The sequence below is a fragment of the Balaenoptera ricei genome, chromosome 8 (assembly GCF_028023285.1).
Source record: "Balaenoptera ricei isolate mBalRic1 chromosome 8, mBalRic1.hap2, whole genome shotgun sequence".
NCBI lineage: Eukaryota > Metazoa > Chordata > Mammalia > Artiodactyla > Balaenopteridae > Balaenoptera > Balaenoptera ricei.
The window spans coordinates 4,105,586-4,123,836 of record NC_082646.1 but is presented as its reverse complement, the minus strand read 5'-3'; the positions used below and the strand labels follow the sequence as shown (position 1 = coordinate 4,123,836).

The window sequence follows — 18,251 nt, the reverse complement described above, 5'->3', positions numbered from 1 at the left end:
TATCAGCAACACCCTCTCCTTGCCCAGCAAGGTGCCCCACGCCCCGGCAGACACTGTTCATTCAAGCTTCACCCCAGCCGGGGGCCAGTGGGAGGGCTAGCGCAGGACCGGCCTACAGTTCACAAAGGACGAAGTGACCACAGACAGGGTGATGACTCACCCACAGTCCTGGGTCTGGTCGGCCTGAGGTCCCTCCGTTTGTCGGAGCCCAATTCCATCTTAAGGGGCTACTATGACCCCAGCTAAAGAGCTCCTGGAAACCTACAAGTGAGGGCGGAGTAGTAGGACTAAAATATCATTTTTTAATTCCACGAGGAAATAAAATAAGCACAATTCCAGTGAAGGGAAGTATACCTAAGGAACTTAAAGCTTCTAAGAAAATAAATAATCAGGGAACAAGGCTTTCAGAAAGGCTTTCAACAAATTGTTAAAATTATAATAATAAACTTTTGACTAGGTTCCAAATAAAAAAGGGGTTCTTAATTAAGCAGTTATGGATTTGGAATATTTCCGTATAAGCAGAGAGGTCTAAGGGTAAAGATAAAGGATGAAGAAGTGATCATAATGGGGTCCTCCAGGTATTTCTACCGATGCCATTCACATTTCACATTTGTTATAAATGTTGGCAATGAAGAAAATAGTGAAATGCACAAGACTGCAGAAAAACTCCAGATAAAATTTTATGCCACTGGGGAAAAAACTCCAGAAAAAACCTTCAGAAACTGGGTCGTGAGCAGGGGACAATGGCAGATAAGTGTCGGAGTAAGCTGCACTTTTAATATTATGAGACTGAACTATCTGTTACAGTCTAAAAACTATTGTAGAGGGACCTCCCTGGCGGTCTAGAGGGTAGGGCTTGGTGCTGTCACTGCCGGGGCCCGGGTTCAATCCTTAGTCAGGGAACGAAGATCCCGCAAGCCGCACGGCGCAGCCAAAACATAAAAATAAATAAATTAAATTAAATTAAACTAAAATAAAAACTATTGTAGAGTATATCCTAAGTAACTTTTCCTAATTTGTTTCTGGCCATAAACAAGGACAACACTGTGTAACCGGAAGAGAGCTGAACTAAGGTTTAAAAAAAAACACAGAGTAGAAAACACAGGATGACAACAGCAAGCGGGGAATGAGGTGTGTCAAACAGGTCTGTGAGGGTCACCTAGGCCATCTCTGCCTCTCCATTTGTGTCCCTTTGCCTTCCACTTCTCCCACAGAAATCTCCACATTAGGCAATGATTCCTCCTACTTTTCTTGTGCACACAAAGGGCTTCAGAGACTATCAACTAAGGGTTCTCTTCTTTGAAAGAAGGTTATTTTTTCCAGTCAGGGCTGTGGCACTCCTTTCTTCATGCCTCAAAAGAGGCATGCAAGCAAATCTTTCTTTGTGTCAACCCAAGAAACACGGGCTTTATTTTCCTAGTTCAGATAAGAACTTTTCATGCACCAAAAAAAAAACAAAGATTGATCCTCCCATCCCATTTAATAGTTTGTCAGCAATGCATTCGAACCCCATCAAGTCATTCAAAAGAACTCTTACCATTCACTCAAAGAAAAGAAAAACCTAGGCTAAGGACATGCTGGGGGTCTTAGCCTAACAATTCTACATTAATATCTTTGAGAATTCAAAAGGAGCCAGCACTCAGTGGGAGTTCTAAAGAATGATAGACCTTGATGTTTGCCTTTTCCTTTTTACAAAGAATCACTGGTTGGCTGGTAAAATGCGAAGGCAATTCCAAAGAGGACTCTATCAGGAGTCTTCCATTCTGCTCTTACAAGATTTCCGGTGGAAACCTCAAACCGCGGTGTATCACAGGCCTACAGAGAAGCACACAGATCATTAGTGTCCGACCTGAGGGATGTTCACAAAGTAAATGCATGTGGATCAAGGAACAGAAAGCCACCAGCGTCTGGAAGCCTTGTGGCACCTTTGGGAGAGGCGATCTGCCTCCAGCGGCCTCCAGCCTCTGCCCATCCTCCGGCAGGCTGCAGAAGGGCCCTCCACCCCACCAAGCTGACTCCAGGCTGCTCGGCAGTTTCTGCAGGCCTGTAAGACAGAGTCTGCTCCTAGGTTGGACCTCCCGGGAGTGGCAACGGAAATTTCTAGGTAGGTGTTTCCTAGGGAGCCTCTTCCTTGGTGGGCCCGGAATTCCAATATTTTTCTTCCCAGCAAAGTGAAACTACCAGAATCCCACTCTGCTGTTCAGCTGCTTTTGGCGTGACTTGTTAGCCTCCTGGCCAGCACAGCCAGGTCAACAAACAGCTTGAGGAGAAAACCAGAGCCGGGCTTCAGGCTGCCTCCTGGCCTCTGGGACGCTGGCCCCTCTGTTCTGATAGCCTTCGCAGCCCTTCACCTGGAATGTCTTATCTCTCCAGCCCCACAAAGTAGCCTAAAGCACTACCTGCTTCTCTTGTCTCTTAGTAGCCCTTTCCAACCAGCTTCCCAGCCTCCTGGGAATCAGAAAATGCTCCGAGGGGAAAAGCAGGTGCAGAAATCCAGGCACGTTTCAATAAGCATCCCCTCTCTCCTGGGTCTGACCGTTCAGAACTGGCTGCCTTGGTAGGAAACTGAGGGCAATCCCAGGGGTATGAGACTGTGAAAACATTTCCCCTTTGACCTTGTGACTGTGTTTATCAAAATCTGAGAACTTGTGGACACCAGTAATGGTGGACCCTGGTAAGAAAAAACTGTCATATGACACAGCTGATATGACAAAGTATAATCAAGATACACCCAGAATCACTAAAGAGGTCATTGCTTTATCAAGGAGCAGAAAAGCAATGAGAAAGCTTCGGAATATAGGCAGTATCTAAAAATATTGTGTTGTTATTAAAATGTGATTCTCCCAATTTTGAAATCAAATATTCCTTCTTCATACACTGCAGTGGAGGAAACGTCCCCAGTCTGACCCAAGCCCAGGGCTCTCCACCCGGGCTACTCGGCAGCCTGTCTGTCAGGTCCCCTCAGGGGCTGCACCGCTGCGCCCGCGTCCCCACACCCACCCCCCTGCAGCGTCACCGCTCCCTCCCTACCGGACGCTCACATCAGCAAATGCGCACAGGATCTCCTATCTTTACTGTGCGCTTTTCTAAACGTGTTATATTTCAATAAAATGTTTACAGTAAAAAAAACCTTTCCCTTGGGCCCATCTCCCTGCTCACCTACTTCCCTCTGCTGTTCTCACACACAATAAAGAGCTGTCTGGTCCACCTCCACTTCCTCGCCCCACATTCCCTCCCCAGTTGGGTTTCCACCCTTGCCAACACACCACCCTGCCCCGCCGCAAGGCTGCACCTTTTAAAAGTCTACAGCCAAACCCCAGGTTCCCTCCAGGTTCTCAGCTCCCTTGACCTCTGGAACATTCACACCCTCCTTGAGCTCTTCTCTCCACCTCCTAACACTAAACTGTCCTGGTTTTCTCCCACCTCTATGGCACCTCCTTCGCGAGCTCACTTGCTGGCCCGACCTCTAAAGGCTGCGCTGGCAGACCTCTCCTCCTTCTAGCTTTACACACTCCCAGGGCTGAGGCCAGCCTTCAGGGCTTTTGCAGTGGCTCCACCTGGATGCTCCGGCCAGCATTTCCGATGGCCACCTCCTCCTCCCCATTCAGGTTTCAGGGTCAGTGTCACCTCCTCAGCAGGCCTTTCCTGCTCCCCGTCCCCACGTTGCTCTCCTTTCACGCTCTGCAAAGCATGTACCATCAATTAAGTGATGCACGCATTTTGTGCGTCTGTGTCCCCTGCCACCCACCACGGGGGAACGCAGCTGCACAAGAGCGCCCTCGCCCAGTGGGACAACGCAGGGCCCTCAGCACCTGGAACCCGGCCAACAGCAGAGGGTCAACAACTGCTTCTGGGATGAACGCATGGTCCAGTCTTCTGCCTTAGGAGGGAACCGCTTTCTTAACAAAAACACTCTTAGGATGAATGCCCATAAATTAAAAAATGTGTCAGCATCAAAATGATGGTGCACAACTACTTCCACAGTTAAGAAATTAAGTATATGTATGATATCAATGTTTATAACTGAACTTTAATGAGCTGGAAAGAAAAAAACATGGAGGGGGAAAAAGCACATTCCTCAAGACATTATCTAGTACCATAAACTAGCGAATCCGAATATTCTGAGGGAACTTGAACCCACGCCGACTATAAGACTGCAAAGGTGCATGGAACTCAGCTGCTCCCCAAATCAAAATCAGTCCTTATAAACACAGAGTATACTGGGCCAAATATGGTATTAAAAGAAATTCTCTGAGAAGTCCACTTATTACAACCCAAGGAATAGATCTTGACGTCTGACTGTAGAATTTCTGAAGTTTCTGTATCCATGACCTGTGTCATGCCCATGACAGCACTGTCACAGTAGGTCAGATATTAAGAGGAGCCAACCTCACAGTGGATAAACCCAGGCTCAAGGTAGCACAGCCAAGGCTGGTGGTAGGGCAGTTTAGGGACTAGAATGTACATCTCTCCCCTCCCCTGGGGCCTCCAACCTGCTTTAGTTGACAGGATGGACAGAGGTTCAGGGGTGACCATCAGAACTGTCGGAAATCACACCTGGACAGTCTTCCCTCATGTAGAGCCATGGTCAGTCCTTACACAATTCCTGGTGCCTTACCAGGACCCTCCGCTAGCCTACTACAACCCCACGTCCCCTTCCCCCATCTCTAGCATGGCGGCATGAACCGAGCTCCAGAGTCAGATGGCCTGGGTTCACGCTCTTCAGCCACCATCCACTCACTACATGACCAGAGACAAGTCACCTCACTTCCCAAGCCTTAACTCCCTCATCTATAGAACAGGAACAACAACGAGAGAGCCACTTGCTAAGGTAGAACTATGAAATAATAATGTGAAACCATGAAATCAGTGAAACAAAACACCATACCCAGCACTTGGGAAACACTAGCAGACGTTCATGGTTGTGGTTGTCCTGGTTACTGATACTAATTATTAATACACCTTAACAATGCATGTTCATTCCTAGGGTTAAGCACCTCTGGCTCTTCACCTGCTGTTGTGTAAGCGGAACATTCTTGAAATTCAAATCATACAGACTGTAAACTCTCCACTAACAGGAAAGGTTTTTCCGACTAAGAAAATCTATAGTATATGGAGCTTCAGAATTATAGTTGAACATAGCTTATGTACCCTCAACTTCAGCAAAATATTAATCTGTATCTTTAACACTGGCAACATCTTTTATGCCCACTAACTACACAAAGTTGCCTTTTTTAATGATATCCTAGTTTCTTTTATGCTCAGTTTTGTAGTATACTTTAATCTTCTCAATTTCATTCAAAATTCTGAGATAGCAACAGATAATAGCAAGTGTTGGTGAGTAAGCAGAAAAACTGGAACCCTCATATACTGCTGGGTAAGAATGTAAAATGCTGCAGCCACTATGGAAAACAGTCTGGCAATTTCTAAAGGCTAAACGTAGAGTTACCAAATGACCCAGAGATTTGTCACCAAGATATAATAAACCCAAGGGAAATAAAAACATAAGTCCACATAAAAACTTGGACACGAACATTCATAGCAGCATTATTCATAATAGCCGTAAAGTGGAAACAACCTAAACATTCATCAACTGAGGAACAGAGAGATAAAATATGGTACATTCATATAATAGAATATTACTCAGCAAAAAAAAAAAAAAAAAAAAGAAATGAAATACGGATACATGCTACAATAAGAATGAACCTTTAAAACTCTGTTAAGTGAAAGAAGCTGGTCACAAAGGACCATACATTGAATGATTCCATTTATATGAAATATGCAGAAAAGACAAATCAACAGAGATAGAAAGTGGATAAGTGGTTGCCCAGGGGTTGGGATGAAATGAGGAATTAAGGGGTGATGGCTAAGAGGTGGAGTTCCTTATGGAATTACGAAAATATTTTAAAATGGATTGTGGTGATAGTTGTATAACTGTGATTAGGCTAAAGCCACTGAATTGTATGCTTTACCTGAGTGAATTGTATGGTACGTGAATTATATCTCAATTAAGCTGTTGGGTTTTTTTTAAGAAAAAAAGATGGGCATTTAAATCAATGCAAACCTTCTAGGAAACAAATTGGCAATAAACATCAGAACCTTTCTATATAGGGAGATAGATACAGAGAGAAAGAGAGAGAATAATACTTGCTACTGGAGCAATCGTAAGGGCATTTCTGATGAGAGCAGCTTGAGAAAGTTCCAGAGGCAAGAGAAGTTGAGGATATGCTCAGGGACTGTAAGTATAAGAGAGAAAAGCCTCAAACCATAGTTAGGACGGACCCGCAAAAGACTTCAAGTTGAAGAATTACAATTCCCGAAGTTTATACACTGGTTTTATCAGATTCACCTAAGGACCTAGGCAAAAAGACAAGTTCCAGAGTCTCACCCCTGAAATTCTGGATTCTCTCAATCGCAAAGGTAGAAGGGAAGACCAGGAAGCTTTGTTTATAAACCTCTCCAGATGATTCTGAAGTCAACCAGATCTGGCTAACTCTTGCACAGCAAGGGAAGAAAAATATTTTATCATGGCAATAACACCTTTTGGAAGATCATTCTAGAAGTAACATGAAGGACTGATTATACTGAGGCCAAGAACTGCCTTCTGGAAGCACTGGGCAAAGATTAGAGCTCTGAATTCTTATTCCAACTTCATGATATTAATAGCTATTCATAGACCTTTAGTGCTCAAAGTCACCTTCTAAAAAAGAGATTTTTTTTGTTACTAAGCAAACATTTAGCAAGAATCCTTACACCTTTCTTCAAAATATGCAACTTAGCAGCTTCTCTAATACGTTTGTGGTGTGAATGTCTTAGAATTCGGAAAAGGCTGTGTGGTTGTTAGTTCAGGAGGTCTTCCTTGCCAAGCAGATTACTCTCATGCACATTTGATTTTCCAGCTTCCCTTCACCACATGATAACAAGCAAATCCATTCCGTGCACTTACCGGGAATATTGGAAATAAGCTTTGTATGCAAATATGGATTTATGGGGAACATCTGAAGACTGAAAGAAAGATTAATACAAATGACTCATCAAATAATATCGAGCATCCATGCTTTCTGACTACGGATAATGGTTGGCATAGCTCTGAGCACAATCCTTCCAGCTCCCTTTCTCAACAGTAGCATTTATTCGCAAGAGAACTGGCAAGGGTACAAATACAATCTCTGGCCCGGGCGCACCTATACACAGAAAGCTATCTGGTCCACATATCGCAAGCTCTTTGTTGAATCAGCAGTTGCAGTAACTAAATAGGAGAGTTGCAGGTGGGTCTTCTGGGGCCCTGAAAGCCTTTCTTACAGAGGGTTCTGGGTGGTAACTGTGACTCGACAATCACAAATCCAGGTTAGGATAAAATACTAGATAATGTTAAGAGGCATAATCTCAAGTACTAAGCTGTTTCCTCAATAAATTCAAACACTTTAAAATGTTTTAACCGGAAAAAAAAGAATATTAAAATTGCTTAGAAGAAATTATTCTAGGGCACAATTTTCATAATTTAACATTTTGGATATAATACAAGAGAAGACAGTGTAGCTACTCGTTCACTCTACCTCAACTCCTGAAACAGGCACAGCCTTTTGTTCAAACACACTGGACCATGGCTCTGCCCCAGGACTAAGAAGCAAACTGACACTGGTTTGAAGTACTTCCCTTTGTATCCAATTCAGTCCCCCTGTGAACAGGTAATATGGGCCTCATCTTCTGTTCATTTTCAAATTCTCATTCCTCAACCTCAGCCCCTTGTTTGCAAAGTTAGATATGAAACACAGAATGGTCAAAAATAAGCATTTAATTAACAAGATGGTGAGCCCAGACAGATGACATAGTGAGGCAGTTATTGCCTTCATAAAAACTCTATATTAATGGCATATAATTAACATTATAATCTAATTTCAACCTCGTCCATCTTAAAAAAACTACTATAAAAAGCCAGCATCCACCACTGGCCTGGTATTCAGAGGTGTCTTCTACAAGCCAGGACGTTTTTTGTTTTTTTTTTAATAAATTTATTTATTTTATTTATTTACTTTTGGCTGTGTTGGGTGTTCGTTGCTGCGCATGGGCTTTCTCTAGTTGCGGAGGGGGCTACTCTTCGTTGCAGTGCGCGGGCTTCTCATTGCAGTGGCTTCTCTCGTTGTGGAGCACAGGCTGTAGGCGCGTGGGCTTCCGTAGTTGTGGCACATGGGCTCAGTAGTTGTGGCTCACGGGCTTAGTTGCTCCATGGCATGTGGGATCTTCCCAGACCAGGGCTCGAACCCGTGTCCCCTGCATTGGCAGGCGGATTCTCAACCACTGTGCCACCAGGGAAGCCCCCAGGACGTTTCTTAAAGTGTTTTCTCAGTACATAGTAGTGGGAAAATACTGGATGTGAGACAAGTAAAAGTTCTTTATCTTGACAACTGGAATAATAACACCTGATTTACCTAACTCAGGCTCACTGTTAAGACAGAGTGGGATGTTTGTTACAGTATACTACAATGGTATAGAGTGTATTCCAAATGTTAGTAACTATTTAACTCATGATGCTTAGTATTAGATCATGAAGGTACCTTATCCAGAAAAGTCCTCTTTCCAAGTAAAACACAATTTAATACATTTTCATTGTTAAACAATTCATTGGGGAATAAATATGTCTTAACTGTAGGCAAGGGTTCTCACAACTAATGTATTTCACTAGATAACATGTGTATTTCAACTTTAAACGGATAGAATTTTAAAACTATGTGATCAGCACTTTCTCCCATAAAGAAAGACATCCCATTCCTGTTTAGAAAGCTCAGCTGTATCTACTCTTTGCAAACACTTACCAGACCACTTCCTTCAGATATAAGCTACACGTCAAATGAGTTAAAACCACAAAATCAGGGGTTTTTTGTTTTTTTATTTATTTATATTTGGCTGCATTGGGTCTTTGTTGCTGTGCGGGCTTTCTCTAGTTGCAGCAAGCGGGGGCTGCTCTTCCTTGCGGTGCGCGGGCTTCTCATTGCGGTGGCTTCTCTTGTTGCGGAGCACAGGCTCTAGGCGTGTGAGCTTCAGCAGTTGTGGCACACGGGCTCAGTAGTTGTGGCTCGCGGGCTCTAGAGCGCAGGCTCAGTAGTTGTGGTGCATGGGCTTAGCTGCTCCGCGGCATGTGGGATCTTCCCGGACCAGGGATCAAACCCATGTGCCCTGCATTGGCAGGCGGATTCTTAACCACTGCGCCACCAGGTAAGTCCAAGACCACAAAATTAGAATCCCCTAACAGATGCAGCTCTTTATTTTAAAAATCAGCATATTCATAGTTCAACTGATTGAAAACACATACTGTGGAAATTCAATGTTACTTAAGCAAACAACTACTGGCATAGTAATAATTATGGTTATTGCCATTTACTGAGTTCCCATCATAAGCCAGGCATTGTGGCTTATTAAATACTCAATTTCACTTAATCCTCACAACAACCAAAAATTACTACTTGTCCAAGGCCATAGCGCTGGTAAGTGGGATTTGAACCCAGATCCCTTTCACTACAGAGCTTAGACATCTTTCCCCTTCTCTGCTGCACAGCTTTCCTCCCAGCAAAGCTGCCAGAACCCAAGCATGGCTCCACTGTGCTGTCTCCTCGGACTCCCACCAGATGATGCAATCAGTAGGCCAGGGTGGATCTCAAAGGAACCAGGAGAGGTTGTAATTTACCAAACCCGCAAACAGATTTAATTGAGCAAATTAGTCAATAGCCAGAGTTAAGGTAACTACAAAGCTTTAGTGAAGGGTACCCACTATAAAAATTGAAATGATAATTTTTTAAAACACAACAGTATTTATTATATGCCTATTCTGTGCCCAGCATTGTTTTAGGAAATGAAGAACACACTAGATATTATTAAAAATACCCAGCAGAGAGGGGGAAAAAATATAATTTATTTACCCTTGTGCCAAAATAAAGCTACCTGTGTATAGAACATAGCAGCCCTCAAATATGAACTGAATCAACTCATACCAGGAAAATTAATTACCCCAAATATTCTTCCTGGTTCTCTCATGTGTATCAACTTCTCTAACAGTGGAATCGCTGGGCTTTGGTGTCTGCATGTCTTTGACTTTCTAGGTAATGCCAAACGGTTTTCCTAAGTAGTCATACCAGTTTCTATTCCTACCAGCCACGTATGACTGTCCTATTGCTCAAAAGCTTTGGGACTTGGTATTGCCGACTTTAAGTCAGGTACACGTTTGCCAACTTGAATTTAGGCTCAAAGTAACATGGCACTATGGCGTAATTTGCATTTCCTTGATTATTAACAAGGTTGAACACCTTCTCATATGTTTATTAGACATCTGGATTTCTCCTTCTCTGAAGTGCCTGTTCTAGACTTTTGCCCATTTTTCCGTTAGTGCAGGTAACATTTTAAATAAAAAACATCTTAAAAAAAAAAAAACCCTTTTTGAGACTGAGGTCATGAACATATTCTCCTATGTCAACTTCTAAAAGTTGTACTGTTTGGCCTTTTATTTGCCATGCTTCCTGGGTCATAAATCAAGTGTCTGAATGTGTGTGAGACTGTTTCCGGTCTCCTTGGGGTGTTCAGTTGGTCTACTGCTCTATCCCGGTGCCAGGATCACACTGTCTTAATTATTTAGCTCTTCTTGATCTCTGGAACAGAAGTGTTTCCAACTTCTTTTTCTTTTTCAAGAGTGTCTTGCCTTTTCTTGGGCCTTGGCAAAAATTTCATCAGCTTGTCTAGTTTTTTTCAATTTGCTGGGACTACATTAAATCCATAAGTCAGTTTCCAAAGAATCAATGCCTTACGATATTAAACCTTCCAATCCTCAAACCAGTGTTTAGAGTTTATTTGGACTCACTCAATAAAGTTTCAGAATTTTTTCTGGAAAGGTCTTATACATATTGTGTTAGAATTAAAATATTTCTCCTACAGTTTATAACTGTTGAAAAACCACAAATCAGAAAAAAAGATATGATTTTTAAATGATGTATAAAAAGATATAATTTTTTGATGAGATTCCTAAGGTTTGGGAAAAGTATATATAAATATGAATATCAACTTTCTTAAAATTTTTAAATGAAACAAAGTTCATCAAAGCACAATTACTGCTCCATAATTTAGTTTTAATTCTAGAATTATTGTTTTGTGGTTATGTCATATCTCACTTCAGAGGGTTTAACATACTTGAGAAAACTTGTGTGTCACATAAACAAGTCCTAAACATCTATTAGTCCTTATATTTATCAAATTATGAAGTACTGGAAATCCAGAATACTTTTTTTTTTTTTTTTTTGGCCGTGCTGCACGGCTTGTGGGATCTTAGCTCCCCGATCAGGGATCGAACCCAGGCCCTCGGCAGCGAGAGCACCGAGTCCTAACCACTGGACCGCCAGGGAATTCCCCAGAATACTTTCTATTCATCAACTTCAAGAGAAAAAGAATAGAAGAGATGATGAATAAATGATGAGTAAGAGGCTGAAATCTCATGAAGATACATACCACTGCCTGGGACTGAGGACCCAGACACCCTGCTACCGCCACTCACATCATTCACTAAACTGCCTCCTTTTTCTCATTTGTAAAGTAGTTACAACACCGTTCTGTCACTGTCTCACAGTAAGGATTCAATGTAAACAGGTGTCTCAGAAAGGACACTTAAAAAGTCAGTCAAACACAAAGCAATAATTAGGCAAAGGATTATAGTTTTCCTCTATCAGAAGAACATGATAATAAGGTTGCCTATAATCATGGTTTGTGGCAAGACTGAAAATAATCCCTAATGGATTGGCCTCAAAATCTTCAAGCAATGCCAACAAAATGGTGAGATTTGCATCCAAAAATAAGAATTTTGAAGAAAAGGGAGGAAAATTCCAGAGCTCACTTTAATGTCTTATGTTAATTGTATTCCCTCCTTTATTCCTCCAAACATTTTAGAGCCCAATAAGTAAAAGGCACTTTTGTACTGCATTCTATATGAGGGGACTAAAAAATATCCAAAGCTTCTAGGAATTTACAATATGTTTAGGAAGCAAGAAATAAACACAAATAGTTGCTATGCGATACTAATTAAGCACTCAATAAATGTTACAATTATTACAAAGCAGTACAAAAGTCCTGTAGGGCATTCAGAGACGACAGGGATCCCTTTCAGGTAAGCTGTTCCGCCTCCCTCCCCGCCTCGGCTTTCACCTGGCTCCAGGACAGGGCAGACCCACACCTGTTTGTCTGTATGGCCTGTGAACTAAGAATGGTTTTACATTTTTAAATGGTTGAAAAGACAAAAGAAGAATATTTTGTGACACATGGAAATTATATTACTTCAAATTTCAGGGTCCATAAATAAAGTTTAATTGGAACATGGCCATGCTTTCACACCAGGGGCGGAGAGTAGTTGCTTCTGGGACCATCTGGCCCACAAAGCTGAAAATGTTTACTATCTGGTTATTTGGTTTGTTTGTTTTTTGTTTTTGGGGGGTTTTTTTCGGGGGGGAGGGGCCTTGAAGTGCAGCATGAGGGATCTTAGTTCCCTGACCAGGGATCAAACCCGTGCCCCCTGCATTGGGAGTGCTGAGTCTTAACCACTGGACCGCCAGGGAAGTCCCTATTATCTGGTTCTTTACCAAAAAAAGTTTACTGACCACTGCTCTAGAAGGATGGATGGGATTTTGGTGGGCAGAACTGGGGAAGGAGGGAGAAGTGGGCAGAAAGGAACAAATATTCCATTTGAGAAATGAAGGTGTGAAAACATGAAGGAAAACCCCAGAAATGTAGGGACAGTGAGAAGACTGGTTTGGCTGAAGCAGAAGATCCAAAATCAGTAAACAGTTTCTGAGCCATTTATACCACTGCTGACAGTGATAACAGACATTCTCACATGGAGTCTTCGAGGTTGCTACTATTATTATCCCCATTAATTATTAAGAAACTAGATTAATAATTTGATAAAGAAACTAAGGCTTACAGAAGTTAACTAATGGGCCCAAGATCACAGCCAGCCAATAAAGCTGAGCTCTAAATCGAGGTTCCTTTGCCCCCAGAGCCCATACTGTTAAATTTGACACCGTATCAAACCCCCATACAGGGTAGTAAAAAGAAACACATCCACAAAGGTACGTAAGGGCAAAACGGTCAATGTTTTCAAATATAGGTATAAAAAGAATATGATTTTATCTGTAGGTTATGATTCTTTGTGCTTAAAAGGATAGTTGTCCCATGAGCTGGTCCAAAGTGTTCCACACTTAGAAGCAAACTATTGTGGCCTTTTCTTTAATCACAGGAGAAAAAAAAATTATGAGCTTGGTTTTTTCAATTTCAAGTTTCTCCCAGAAATATTTCTTAAATCTCTGAAAAAACAGTATATTGTAAAAATCAGTGAGTAAGTGGCAGACCAAGCTGGGGAAAATTCAGCTGATTATGCTTAGCTCAACTTTTTTTTTAATGGATTATGTGCTTAACATGTCATTTCATTATTTTAAGTTCAAATGATTAATTGAATATATTTATTCAGTAACACTTAACTCAATTACCTGGAAATGGTTTTGAGATTAAGGTATTCTTCAAAAGAATAATAATGCTTCTGTGAGAGCTATCATAAGCACTAAAAGAAATCAGACACATCTACATATAAGCAGTATCTATTGGCTGAAACTATAGAAACAAAAAGATAATACACTGTATGATGACTTACTGCCGCTTGGGAGCACTCCCCCCCATGAGACTAAGCCTAAGGCAGCTGTTCAGTGAACAAATCAGGCAAGCCACGCATACAACCCATATACATAATTTTAAATCTTCCAGCAGCCACATTTGTTAAAAGTAGAAACAGGCAAAATTAATTGCAGTAATGGATTTTATTTAACATGGGATATGCGACGTATCATTTCAACGTGTAATCAATATTTTAGATATTGAAATATTTCATTTTTTTCATACCAAATCTCAAAATCTGGCATGCATTTCACACTCACAGCACTAGCCATATTTCAAGGGCTTCACTGTCATATGTGGCTACTGGTAACCATACCGGACAGCACAGATCTGAGGGACAGCAGGAAACAGGCCAGACCATGAGAGCCAGACCGTGAGAGTGAAGGATGTGGATAAAAAAAGCGAGCATTTAGCTCCAATGTTCTGATGCTGAAATAAATGAGTTCACCTAAGAAATGGATAACAAACAATAATAGACTATTTTCCCAATAGCAATCTATATGTTTGGAGTTCTTAAAGCGTTGCACATTACTGATTTTATAATTTTATAATGAGTGTTTTCATCACATTTTTAACTAGTCTTGCTATAATTGTGACTTGGTGTAATCTATAGCCTCCCACCTCCCTCTCCGTTTCCTCAACCCCAATTCTTTAAAATATTTCAAAGTTATCCAAAAAGAACCTACTTTCAGCTGCTTTCCACAACCTGAACATTTAAAATCTACACAGGTCTAGGCAATGGGAAGCCCAAAGCCACTGATGGACTTTGGAAAGGGAGTGGAAATAATGTTTCAGTACTAATAGTAAAATATCAGTGTCACAGTAGGGCTGCAAGGAAATAAACTGGAAAGGCACCAAGTCCACATAAGTCCTGAACTAGGCTTATAACTTTGAGAATACAAAAAGGAAGGAGGCCAGACACCCTTTAGCAGTAATTCATGTAAACAGTATAAGGCCAGAGAGGGAGAGGAAGGCTTCAACAGAGAATGACCAACATAATAAAGTCAGAAAAAGCTCCCCCCTCACCTTCCTGCCCCTACCCAGTACCGCTGGAGAATCCAGTGGGACCATTCTGCAAAGATTTGGTTGTAGTAAAACACTTCCCTTTTCTTAACTCACCGGCTCCTTCTAGACAAGAGACCAAATGCTCATTTGCTAATCTATTAAAGCACCTATGATAAATTTAAACAATAAATTTATTGTTTAACCAATAAATTCTGCTTGTGAAAACCACACAAAAGGTTGGACAGGGTGTGTCTACACTCTCTGGGACAGAGGTGGGTGGGGGAAGACTGTGTATTTTAGTGGCAATAGGTCAAAGTACATCAGCATTCTATTTTAAAACAAACTCTGGCTAAACAATTCCAACATTGTAATGACAGGGTGTTTAACAGTTTATCATTTGCACCAAATGAAATTATGCAGTACCATGTGTTCACCAGTGCTTAAAATGTAAAATTATTAAGGAAACCAAAATTACAGTTCAGTATTTCTCAACTCTTGGAACAGTTCTGCTTGTTACTCAGAAACCTATCCCATTAGGTTACCTATGATAAATTTAAACAGTAATCAATAAATTCTGCTTGTGAAAAACAGAATGAATCAAATTTCATAATTCCTTTAGTGCAGAGGATTTCACGATGCCCCCTTCAAGTAACGGGGAAAACTACTGAAAATGGAAAATCATCAGTGACATCATTAGGTACCTATTTACGTTAAAAAAACAAAAAAACAAAAAACCTAGATGTGAAAACCACATATCATGTGCCAAGTTTGTAAAAATGTTTATATGCACACACAGAAAAGATTTGAAGCATACCAAAATATCAGTAGAAATTATCTCTGGTAATTGTACTTCAGCTAATTTTTACTTTTTATACTGTTCTATATTTTCTGTCTTCTACAATGATCATGTACTACTGTTAAAACTAGAAGAAAAAAATAAATTCAGACAAGTGGCAATTGAGGCAGTGCCAACCAATTTAGGATTACACTGGATTGATAACACTATCCCTTATACCATCATAATCTCTTATCGAAAAGCACTGAGGGCCCTTGAAGACGTGGGCTTTGCCTTATCTGTAATACATGCTCGATATGTATCATGCTCGATACATGCTCACATATACAGTACACTATGCACAGATTAACGCGTGGTGGAGCATGCCGCAAAACACTAGAAAACTAAAAATGGCTTATTTAGAAAAAGACAGCGGTTTAGCGCCCTTGCAAAACAAAAGAGCAGAGCCAAGAGTGAGTGCTCAAGGAATAAAATGAGGAAGAGACACAGGTGGGAAAAAAGTCTTGCTCCAAAATTTTAAAATGCGCATCTATTACTAAATTGTTCTCTTTAAAACGGTTCACTTTGTCAATTTCACTTCATTTAAAAAGTAAACCCAGAAGTCACTTTGTAAACATATCAGATTGCATCAGCACTGCTTGAAGCATGGCTTTGCCCCAACCAATTTTTCTTTTTTTTTTAATTTTGCTTTTTCAATTCTAGAGCATCATATAAGTACAGTTCCTCAAGCTGCGGTGCTGTGGGTGGAGTGGAGGGAAGGATACCAAAAACACGCAATGTACCTTCCTGCCCTCAAAGAGCTTCCAGCAAAAGGTGGAGAGAGAAACAAAGGAGCGGGTCTGAAGCAGAGGCCGCAAAGCGTCACGAGTGATTTTGTTTTTAATGAACGTTAAGTGCTTTTGAGTTCAAAGAACTTTTGGGGACGATTAGCCAGGCAAGATTTGAACGGGCTTCGGCGCAGATGGCACAGGGCCGCGCTGGGCGGGACTCCTCACACGCCGAACCCTCGACTGCAGACCCCAAACCAGCCCGCTTTGTGCTTAGACCTACACAAACATCGATTGAAAATGGATCGAAACCCAACCAATCCGCCAAGCAAGGCTAAGCACGTACGCACGCACTATTCCAAAGCGCTGCGTACACTTTACTTAGTGGAGGACCTAATTCGTGGTCATGGGCTAAAGTGCTTAAGGAAAGCTGACCCTCGGCTGCCAAGCGTGCACCACCAACCCGCTCCCCAAAGGCCTCGGGCTCGCGCCTCTGCACTCGACCCCGAGCGCAACTGGACCTCGGCCTGCGCCCTGCCCACAGCGGACACCGTGCACCACGACTGACCCACACGGGCCACCCCCACGCCCTCCGAGCGGGGCCTCGCCGGGTCCCGGGACGCCAACTTGTGCGTAAGGGACGGGGAACCAGCAATCAATGGCAGGACGGTGGCGCGGCCTCCCGAGACAAAGCAGGGCGCCTAGTCCACGGAGCCCGCCGTCCCCGAGCTCCGGGCCCTGCCGCCGCCCCCGCGCCCGCTGGCCAAGACGGCCCGCCGTACCCCGAGCGCCCGCCCAACCGCTGCCGCAGGAGCGCGCAGGGCGCCCAACTGCCGTCCCGGCCCAACCAACGCGGGCAGGGGAGGAGAGGTGCGCGCGGCCGGCGGAGCGTGCGAGCCGCTCGGGGGTCGCAGGGGGGAGGCTGCGAGCAGGGAAGGCAGGGCGAAGAGGCGCCGGAGCCATGGCTGAACGCAGCGCCAGCAGGGGTTCCTTTAGGGATTTTGCCCCTTTCCCCTTGGAAGGTGCAGATGGTTTGACCCCCCACCCCGAGTGAGGTGCCTCGTCCCAGCCCCGACTGGACTGTACCATCGGGCGGTGCCGCCGGGATTTCTCCCCCACCACCACCATCAAGTCCCCCCCCAACCCGGGTCCGCGGTCGGTTGGCCCCGGCCGGGCTCTGAGACGCGGAAAGAGCTTGGCGCCATTTTGGGTGGGACTAAGCAAAGACGAAACACCCTCCCAGTCGATGGGGTAGTCTGGACGCTGGCTTATCCGGTTCCCTTAATCCTTTAGGTACTTACACGATGTTGGGTGAGGGGAGCTGGAAGATCAGCGGGTCCCCGATCCTCTCTCCCTAGGGGTGATGGAAATCAAACCCCCCCCGCCACCTCCAGGTGGTTCTTCCCGCCGCAGAGTGGGAGCTGCATAAAAGGCGGGGCCTCATTAGCATAACCTGCCTGGCAACCTGATCTCGGCGTTATGTGATTGGTTGAACTCTGTAAACTCCATGCCTCGCCTAGAGAGGAGTAACGCTGGGGCGAACTGACAGGCCCAGATTTAAGACTCATGACGAAGATCCTGAGACGCTTGTTCAGTCAGCGGAGAAGCTAAAAGGAGATTCACACAGTGGCCCAATGACGGAAGGCCTCTTTATTTCGTGCTCTGCTGTTCGTTTAAAGTCCAATCAAAGAGCGGGTCTCAGGCACCGCTCGCCTGCGTTTGTGCTCTAAGCCAATCAGAGAAGCCGACTCTTCGGTTTCAGGGTCAAGACCGCTCGAAAGGACTGGCGGCTGCGGCCCAGGTGGGGAGCCTTCCAGCCTCGGTGCCCAAGGTGGGGAGGAGGAGCTGCTCGTCGGGTGCTGCACGCGCCCCGAGGGCCTGCGTCCTGAGAGCTGCGCCCCGGGACGCGGCGGGCCGAGGGCGCGTGGGCTTGGAGGCGGCTCGGGACCCGGCAGCGGGCCGGCTTGCGGAGCGCCCAGCAGAGCCCA

The 18,251-nt window shown here is 43.6% G+C and overlaps 1 protein-coding gene across 3 annotated transcripts in view; it reads right to left on the bottom strand.

The window, feature by feature from the left end:
* PRDM10 (PR/SET domain 10) overlaps positions 1-17,797 on the bottom strand; it is an 85,558-nt gene extending 67,761 nt beyond the window's left edge. For 2 of the 3 annotated variants that reach the window (XM_059930036.1, XM_059930037.1), the window contains exon 1: positions 17,565-17,796. The gene's annotated coding sequence lies outside the window, so the exon portion shown is untranslated. Of the gene's footprint in view, positions 1-17,564 lie in introns of all 3 variants that reach the window. The other variant, XM_059930038.1, reaches the window with a different exon arrangement.
* Between the last annotated feature and the right edge of the window lie 454 nt (positions 17,798-18,251).